The sequence below is a fragment of the Scomber japonicus genome, chromosome 6 (assembly GCF_027409825.1).
Source record: "Scomber japonicus isolate fScoJap1 chromosome 6, fScoJap1.pri, whole genome shotgun sequence".
Taxonomy (NCBI): domain Eukaryota; kingdom Metazoa; phylum Chordata; class Actinopteri; order Scombriformes; family Scombridae; genus Scomber; species Scomber japonicus.
In genome coordinates, this window is record NC_070583.1 from 3,470,035 (window position 1) to 3,478,964 (window position 8,930).

General features: G+C 38.9%; 1 long non-coding RNA gene across 1 annotated transcript; it reads left to right on the forward strand.

The window, feature by feature from the left end:
• The first annotated feature begins 504 nt into the window (after positions 1-504).
• On the forward strand, positions 505-2,059 carry LOC128360675 (uncharacterized). The gene is made up of 5 exons (XR_008321510.1): positions 505-600; positions 736-864; positions 1,159-1,351; positions 1,522-1,596; positions 2,037-2,059. It is a non-coding gene; the product is annotated as an uncharacterized LOC128360675 (long non-coding RNA).
• The last annotated feature ends 6,871 nt before the right edge of the window (positions 2,060-8,930 follow it).

The following is an 8,930-nucleotide window of genomic DNA, read 5'->3' on the forward strand; positions in this document are numbered from 1 at the left end:
AGCATAACCTGTAGCGTTTGTGCCATCAGGGTTCTTTTTACAAGAACCATCAACATACATTACAATGTCAGCATCCATTAGTAGAACATCAGTTAAGTCTTGTCTGGCTGACACTTTTCTCTCAGTCTCAGCCACACAGTCATGTGGTTCACCATCCATGGCTGTAGGTAACAGCGTGGATGGATTCAGTGTGTTACATCTCTCAATGGTCAAATGTGGTTGTGAAAGCAAAACAGTCATGCATGATAAATGTCTAGCTGGTGACATGAAAGTTATTTTACTTTGCAACAACAAAACAGACACTGCATGAGGTAACTAGCTAACTGGAATTCTGATATTCAACAACAACGGATTTGTTTTACTTTTTAACAGTTTGACAGTGTGTCAACTTTTTAGTGGAGATGACACTTTTAATCTGAAATCACTGAACATTCTGAAGCAAAAACTATCACAAATAAAACTTCCCTTATGAGCATTTAGCCGTCACAATCATAGATATATATAGAACACTAGATGTCTCATCCGCGCTGAGTCCAACGTCCGCCACTGGCGGCCATCTTGCTACGGGCAAGCTTTCTAGTAGAATCTGTGTTAACTGAGGTAAGTCAGTGATCCGCACAACCGTTAATACTCTTATCTCACTGAAATCTTGATGGATTTACAAACGGTTTGGTGTCTTACAAACGTTATTAACGTGGTTATAATTCTGGATGCTTAAACATGTTGAAATAGCAGGTTTTCTCTTCGAAAAACGACTTAACCGTTGCTGACTTGAGAATTGAAGATGCCAGACTCTTGTGCAGCTTACGGATGCGCTAATCGGCGTTGTCTCGAAATGAGAAGCAGTGGGATCACCTTTCACTAGTAGGATATTACAATGTTATGACTTATTTTTAGGATAATCGTTAGTTACTTAGTGGAAGTACACTTCAGTACACATGTACAATACAGGTCCTGTTATACAGGAACAGCGGAGCTATGACATAATAGTATTGCTACATTGTTGTTGACACAAAGCTTTTTAGGATGTTTGTTAACACAATCACTGAATGAAATTTTGGACACCTTTTTATTGTTTTTAGTGTGGTTAATCTTAAATACGGATTGGAAATGTTGACAATAATTTATATATCTGGGTACATTTCTCACTTTTTTAAGGTTTCCCAAAACCGGAGAGAGGAGGCGTATGTGGGAACTTGCCCTAAGAAGGGACGGTTTTGCCGCCTCTGACAGGACCGTGCTCTGCAGTGACCACTTCAGGAGTGAGGACTTCGACAGGACGGGGCAGACTGTCCGGCTTAAAGATGGTGTTGTGCCAACCATTTTCAGCTTTCCAGCTCATCTTCAAAGGGTATGTGTAGCATTGACCAACAATAATTTAAGGTGTATAAGATTGATATATCAATATAAATATGTGATTAAATGTCACACTGTAGTTTTTGTTTCTGCAAGTTATATAATGTGTTGTTTATTACAGCACATTTTAGATACTCAAAACTTCTTTACTTATGTGTATTTTAGTCGGTAGCAACAAGAAGCACAACCACTTCTAGAAGAGCGGAAGATAACCTGCCAATGGACTTGATGTCTGATGTTGTGAGTATTTGCATGTGGCTTGTTTTATTAAATCCTTTATCTTGATGGTACCCAGGTCTATGATGGTGTTAGTAGTCTAAGAGCCCAATATTATTTGAGGTGGTACTCTGTGTAAAAAGTTTGAAGACCACTGGCTATCTCACTTTCTTTGTCACTCATACACTGGAATGAATAAACATATGTGAACACTAAAACTACACCCAGGGGTAGGCAACCTTTACATTTTTGTCCAGAGCCACATGCACAATGTCTTATAAGTGGAGAAGCCTATACCATTTCTTAAAAGTATGCTGTTGTGTTTTCTGTTGGAGAATTGGAGAACCTAAAAATGTATTCAGGCTCACAGAATTCAAAAGTGAAGATTAAATTATTGAAAAAGTAAGTTGTTAATTTCCGTATTACTATTATTTATATATTTGTATATTTTGCCAAAACAACAGGGAGCCACTGGAGAGAGGAGATTGGGCCGCTGACCACTTATATTCATTGCCTGCTTGCCCTAAGGCTATAAACGCCAAACTTGAGGCATCCTCAGCGAGAGTGAGGAAACTGCAGCGGGAGAAGAGTAATGCCTTGAGGAGAGAAAAAAGGGCCAAGTACAACATGCAGGCTCTTCTGGAGGAACTGAAGGAGAAAAATCTCATCAACGAAGAGCTGAAAGACAAGCTTGAATGCTACTCAGGTATAATTAAAATATCACATTGAATATTTTGTGTATTTAATGTTCTTTGTTGACTTCCTAGTTACTATTAAAAGGAGACCTACTGAATCACTTTTTCTAATTGAATTTCAGATCTTCCGGCAGGGCGTAGAGTACACCAAGGCCCAGAGAGATTTTGCCCTTACGCTCCATCTGCATGGTCCGAAGGCATATCACTACCTGAGAGATAGTCTTCATATTCACCTGCCACATCCCAGTTCATTGCAAAGGTATTCTTCATGATGTCTAATTTTACACTCAATTACATTAAGCACTACAGACAATATTATTTAGCATGTCCAGTGTCCACCATAGGGATGCTTGGGTTAGTCGTTAAATGTCTACTTTTTAATTATACAAGGTGGCTGAGCTCTCTTGATGCCAGACCTGGTCTCAACAAAATGATGTTGGACATGCTGGAAAGACGGCGTTAGGAAGATGAGGTCAATTACGGATGTGTCACTCTGATGCTGGATGCCATGTCCATAAAAAGACACGTCCAACATGATCCTCAGACACAAACAATGTTTGGATATGTGGACATGGGGGATCAATTGAATGAGACTGACATAGCTTCTGAGGTTCTTGTGTTTATGGTGGTTGGGCTTCAAGGTTATTGGAAAGCTCCAATAGCCTATTATTTGACCAAGTCGCTCACACCAGAATCACAGAAAGTGTTGGTAGAACATGCATTAGAAGAGCTGCATCATCGTCAAATAAGGGTGGTGTGCATGACAATGGATGGTCATGCATCAAACATAAGTATGTGCACCCAACTTGGGTGCGATTTAAAAGCAGACCCCTGTGAGCCCTTGAAGACCCATTTCCCACATCCAGTAACCCATGACAATGTTTTTGTTATGATGGACGCTTGCCACATGCTCAAGCTGACACGCAATATGTTGCAGGTACATGCTCAATATTGCCTATCTTAGCTGACTGTTCTGCTTTTTATACATTTTGATTGTATGTACATAATTATGCAGAATATGGTGCTTTACAGTTGACGTGTGCAGTGAAAAAAAAAATCTGATTCTGCAGGCATACAGCCCAATTAGAAGCAGTACTGGCAGTATCAATTGGATGTACATAGTTCAGCTGAACAATGTCCAAAAGAAAAGAGGACTACATGTTGCAAACCGAGTCACAGATAAGCATGTGAACTTTGCTAATCAAAAGATGAAGGTATGTTTGCATGATGATTAATGTATAGAGGGCTGCAATAGAAATGGGCTCTAGGGCTTATTTTATACTTGTCTGTATCTTGTAACGCTAATGTGCTCCCTATACACTCAATCAAGGTCTCCCTGGCTGCTCAGACTTTGAGTAACTCTGTGGCAGTGGCGCTCCGCACATTGCAGGACATGGGCTATGCAGAGTTCAAAGACTGTGAGGCTACTTCAGAATTAATCAAGGTAATGCAGCTAGCGATTTGCATCATTGACCAAAAACATTTCCCAACATTCTACTGTTCTTACCCACATTTAAGTGATTAATTGCTTTAACGCCTTTAACACTTTAACACCCACCCTCCCTTTGTAGTTGATGTGTTGGTCAGCTACCCCAAAACTGACATTTTTGGCATCAGGAATGATTAAATAATTATGACCCTCCTCAAATTCAACACTATGCAAGAACTTGGTTAAAACTGTTCATACCTACCTCATACTTTCCTCAAAAGCACCCTTATTGTTACATCTCAGATTTACAGGTTTAAAGCAATGCAGAGATTTAAATTTGAAAAAGCATAGCCACAGAGGAAATGGAGAGAAATCAAACTATGTCTCATACTTGGGTGTTTACTATCTGATACCTGTTGACACTAAGTTATAATGATGATTTCAGTGCTTTTAATTTGCAGTGCAGTTAATTTAGATATTTGTTTGTAGATAACAGACAGACTGTTTGACATCATGAATAGTCGCAATCCCAGAGCCAAAGGGTTCAAAGCCCCCCTTGGTTCTAGAAATTGGACAAGCACCAGGGAGTTCTTGATAAAAGCCAGGGGATACTTGCTCACTTTGAAGATGGAGGATGGCAAACCCCTTTACCGAACAAAGAGGTCTTTTAAAATAGTGACTGTTAGTGATGCACTGATACCATTTGTAGTCGTCAATACCCAGTACAAATTCTTAATTAAAATGAAATTATCAGAATGAGAGTGTTGTTTTAGAAAATAAGGGTTTATTTTATTCTTCGTTAGATGTATACAAGTAGTCAATTTACAAATCATTAAATTATCTAAGGTAAAACTCTACCGGTTTCAGTGCATCCCTCAAGTCCATGATATAAGTTCAACAGATGCTCTGTTCTTTTGTTCATCTACTGTCTTCTGCATCAAGTTCAGATGCTCTGTCCTCCTGTCTGCATCGAGTTCATAAGATGCTCTGTCCTCCTGTCTGCATCGAGTTCATAAGATGCTCTGTCCTCCTGTCTGCATCGAGTTCATAAGATGCTCTGTCCTGTAAGATGTTCTGTCCTGTCTGCATCGAGTTCATGAGATGCTGTTTTCTGTTCATAAAATTCAAGTTAAGTTCATAAGGTGGTACGTATCATATATTATATATATTATGCTCTGGGAGCATTCACTATTTTCACCCTATACTGTTAGTTTGCATCCCTGCTTTCTTGTCCTGTTTTGGCATCATAGTAATACAATATTTGCTTTTGAAGGTTCCTCTCTGTCATGGGCTTCGTCATAAACATTGACACGTTGATGTCGATGGTTCCTGTGCTGCTTGAAGGACAGCGATATGTCCTGACCTACAGATTCAGCCAGGACCACTTGGAACTTCTTTTTAACTCCATCAGAGCATCCAGTAGCTTTTCATCATTTATATTTACCAACCGCAACACTAAGTGACACAACGTTTCAGCAAATGCTTGTATTGTTTTCAGTTTGTTGGTCCATATGTTTTTGTTTTTTTCCATTTTTGGTAAAACATTTTTAAAGCATATATTTAATATCTGTGTAATATACTCGTATATGTTGTGTGTTTTTTTAAGGTGGCTGGAATAACAACCCTAATGCCGGACAATTCAAATACATATTTAGGAAGCTGATGGCCCGGTGTGGAGTTGCCAAAACGTGCAGAGGCAATGTGACAGCACAGGATGAGACAGAGTCCCTACCAGCGGTCATTGACACCTCTACAAGCCTGTCAGCTGTAGATATGTCCTCTGCAACAGGAGGAGAAGATCTTCCATCCCCGTTTGCTGACATTCCCTGCCCTAGTACATGACCACAGCTACCTTCCCGTCCGCTTTGATGGTCTTGTGGACAACGCTCTTGTGTACATTTCAGGTAAAGGCTGACTGAAAGTCGATTTTGCCTATAACCGATAGTGCCAATAGTCAACTCTGTGGGAAAACAATCTGACGATAGTCCAAAAGAAGAAATGTCCCCTTAATTTCCCCATGCTTATTTATTAATTATTATTATTATTATTATTATAAGTTATGATATTATCCTAACCCAAATCTCAGGATTTGTAGTGAGACGGGCTCTGAAGAAGCTGTCCTGCGATGTCTGTCGTGCCAGCCTGGTGACAGACGCTGCATCTGCCATCAAGGACCAGAGCTACCACCTGCTGTGTTTAAGAAACAATGGAGGCCTGGTGATTCCATCAGAGGGCACAGTGAGGGTCGTCAGGGCAGCAGAGTGGGTCATTCGCCAGGCATCAGCTAGCTTCAGAAGATCACAGCCCATCAAAGTGCTAGAGGTCTTGTACATTGTACGGAAGAGGATCGGGTCAGAGGATGTGTTTGTGCTCGGGGAGCACATCAGCGACACGCAGTATGGCATAGACAGCCACCACCATATGCTGCTAACACTAGTTGTGTCCTTGTTTTTTAAACTAAGGCTACACCACGTCACTAAAATGACTACATTGAGCTTACAGAGCAACAACATGCGACAGAAGTTCAATAAAACAGTCCTTTTCAAAGGGCATTAGCCCAATGTTACGACCCTGGCATGAGGATGGACACTGGTGTACAGCGGCCCTCACAACCCCCCCCCCCCCCCCCCCCCCCACCCCACCTTCCCATGAGGATGGACACTGGTGTACAGCGGCCCTCACAACCTCCCCCCACCCCCACCCCACCTTCCCATGAGGATGGACACTGGTGTACAGCGGCCCTCACAACCCCCCCCACCCCCACCCCACCTTCCCATGAGGATGGACACTGATGTACAGCGGCCCTCACAACCCCCCCCCCCACCCCTTTCAAGTGCTATATATATGTATATATATGTATGTATATATATATATAGATATATATATATATATATATATATATATGTATGTATATATATATATATATATATATATGTATGTATATATATATATATATATATATATATGTATATATATATATATATATATATATGTATATATATATGTATATATATATATATGTATGTATATATATATATGTATGTATATATATATATATATATATATATATATATGTATGTATGTATATATATATATGTATATATATATATATATATACACACACACACATACACACATATACTTTATATGTATTGTTATTGTTAACAATAAATATTTGTATTGATTTCACTTTGTTTTTGGGTCATTTTTTCCATAGATGATTTTTTATCTCTGTCCTCCATGTTTACCTCCACAGTAGTCTAGTTCTAGAGGGTGGGGATTTCAACATGCAGCATTTCTTGATGTTTATTTGTAAAGGGAAATCTTGCACCTTTTTTTAATTGCAAATAGATGTCACTTTTATAATAGGAATATGACTAATATAATACAATAATTTGAATTATTACTTGCTTAAACTAAACATGTAATAATTTCAATTATTGTATTATATTAGTCATATTCCTATTATAAAAGTATACATATATCTCATGTTGCCATTCTGTATGCTGAGTTTTAGTAGCCTATATATTAATTTAACATAAATAACATAAATACCTTGTGCATGTGTGAATTTATTGCACCTATCTGTTCTGTTTAATGTTAATTTCATATGAAAACCCATGGTTATAATTACATAAATACTTCTCTGTACAGGGTGGGGATTTTAACATGCAGCCTTTCTTGATGTATATTTGTAAAGGGAAATCTTGTACCTATTTTAGAAGAACATTATTCTAATTTTTAGAACATAACATAATTATTCATAAGTATGCAGTGTTATAACTAGATCCCTGACGTTTATAACAAACCAAACCGTTTGAAAATCGGTTGAAAATTGAGCAAGTTATGGTTAATTAAAAAGTACATGTATCACTACCAACACAATGTTAAGGTGAGAGAGCTGCCCGTAGCAAGATGGCCGCCAGTGCGGACGTTCGACTCCGTGGAAATTGGGCAGCGCGGATGAGACATCTAGTGTTCTATAAATCTATGGTCACAATAAAAGCTCTAAATTCTAAACGGTCCTAAATATTAACGAGACATTTTTGCTTTTACTGTAGGATATAGGATATATTAAAGGAGAAGCGTGCATATGGTTTACAATCTAAAATAGGCACTGTACACTTAAGCAGTAAGCAAAAAAACAAAAAAAACATCCACACTGTTATTAAAAAAGCGGGTTTTTTTGCATGATCACATAGAGTGACTATACGTGACAGTATACGCAATCTAATGACAATGAATAGTATGGCTGAATTTTATTAGAACACGATACCATCACATAAAATATTGTATAAAATGTGTAAGTATTGAATCTTTTACAGAAACAGTATTTTATTCTGAAAGAGCCTAGCGGACACTACAGGATATCTCTCTCTCTCTCTCTCTCTCTCTCTCTCTCTCTCTAGTCTAATATATCATGAAGTACAGGATGTGACTTGGTGTGCAGTCTTGCAGCATTGATCCTGAGTCAGCCCAGGCGGCGAAAAAAAGAATATGGATGAACAGAAATAAGTTGACCTCAGTGTCCGAGCTGAGGGACAGGCGGGAGACAAGGGCACAGGAAGGAAGACGTTGGTATGTCACGTTATTGTTTATTTCCCACGACGGCATGTCATGTTTAGTTTGCATGACCTGTAAGCTAACGTTCGTGTAAAGCGCTTTACAGCTGCCTCAGAGGTGACACGCTGTGTAACGGTAGTGTTGAACATGTCCTTCAGTTACACTGCTAGACCAAAAAAGATACATATACGGAAACAGAGAGAGGTTCCGTTAAACAGCACATCACTGAAGAAAGATTCAAAGTCAGCATCTGCTTCAGTCGATAATATGTCACTGACTAATGTGAACATATGTCGAAGTTGACCCCGAACAGTACAAGTAAACCTTGTATTAGTAGACTCCACTACTGTACCTGCGTCTTTACATGTATGTTCAGTAGACTGGAGTAGTAGATCATATCACTGCAGTCCACAGATCTGTACTGACTTCCTGTCTGTCACACAACTGATTTTAAAGGATTGCTGTTGGTCTATAATGCACTGACTGGTTTAGGGCCACAATACATTTGTGGTCTGTTGCTACATTATGAAGCATCCAGACCTCCCAGGTGGTCTTATTCTAGCTTGTTTCTGTTTTCTGTTTTATCTTAGTTATCAGATAACTGTTAAATGTCCTTTTTATATTGTTTCTCTTGCACTTTGTCTTGATGCTTTTAATGTTTAGGTGTTGAA